Raw genomic sequence first — 1,074 nt, forward strand, 5'->3', positions numbered from 1 at the left:
GGCCCCGGGCTTGGGTCACAGCTGCCAGCTCTGGTATAATTTGAAATACCGGGGTGAGAAGGCGTCCTTGTCCCGTCTTCGGGTTCCTCGTGGCTCTTCCCTTCCGTGCTTTTCCCCTCGTGCGGGCTGGTGCCCGCTCTGCCCGGACAGGAGGTACAGCGCGGCCGTGCTCCGACGCCGGTGCACACGCGTGTTCCAGCAGCGAGCTCCAGCGTGCCCTGGAGCGTGTGAAGCTCAGATGGAGTGAAGTTGGGATGCACACACCTGGACCTCAACCTCGAGTGCCTTCTGACAGTGAGGCCGTGAGGTCAGGTGGGCATCACGGAGATCTCCAGCCAAATTTCGCTCAAGTTCACCCATTTTTCAAAAGGTTGATGGTGCATCTTCATGCGGCAGGCAGTGCTCCGGTGAAGCACAGCGTGACACTGCCGTGGCTGGGAACTGCAGCGGGGAGCAGCTGCTCACGGCTCCGAACTCTCCCAGTTGTGACTGGAGCCATATCGGGGGGTGGCATTGCCATCAGGTCAATGGCAGTCAGTCTGGTCAGACATTACTTGTAGGCCAACGCTGGATTGCAACCCACCGCCTGAGCAGTCCAAATGAAGGGGTGGGTTAATTCACTTGGGGATGGATTTGTCTGCATGGGGAAGAATCAAGCGAGCTGCTGTTTTGTTTTAGTGCACTGGTAAACACCTCTGCAGAGTTAGTTGGGGGGGAAGTCAGCATGGTGTGTTTGTACCCTCATCAACTTTGCAGTACTTTGCCCATGTAAATAAATGATTTCTCTGCATGGGGAAGTTGTTGTGAAATATACCAGGGTGTGAATTGCAAACCAAACTTCCTGGGTGAATGCTTTGTTATAAGAGGATATATAGGCAAGGAAGAGAATTAGGATTAAGGTAGGATATAAATTCACAGGAGAATAGTTATTTTTGAGTAATGTGGATTCAGATTCCAGTTCTACATTAATTTCTTTCCTCCAGCACATTCAACACACAAAATAAAGACTAACCTCCATGTATGGAGATGCATAATGATTTTTGTTGTTCAAATGAATTAGTAATTCACCTGACA

At 50.7% G+C, this 1,074-nt stretch overlaps 1 long non-coding RNA gene across 1 annotated transcript in view; it reads right to left on the reverse strand.

Annotated features, from left to right (window-relative positions):
• The window catches only part of LOC108445963, a 35,578-nt gene extending 34,926 nt beyond the window's left edge, over nucleotides 1-652 (reverse strand). The window contains exon 1 of the long non-coding RNA XR_001861056.1: nucleotides 50-652. This is a non-coding gene — a long non-coding RNA (uncharacterized LOC108445963). The remainder of the gene's footprint in view (nucleotides 1-49) is intronic.
• Between the last annotated feature and the right edge of the window lie 422 nt (nucleotides 653-1,074).

Source organism: Corvus brachyrhynchos, unplaced genomic scaffold, assembly GCF_000691975.1.
Source record: "Corvus brachyrhynchos isolate BGI_N302 unplaced genomic scaffold, ASM69197v1 scaffold84, whole genome shotgun sequence".
NCBI classification, from domain to species: Eukaryota; Metazoa; Chordata; class Aves; order Passeriformes; family Corvidae; genus Corvus; species Corvus brachyrhynchos.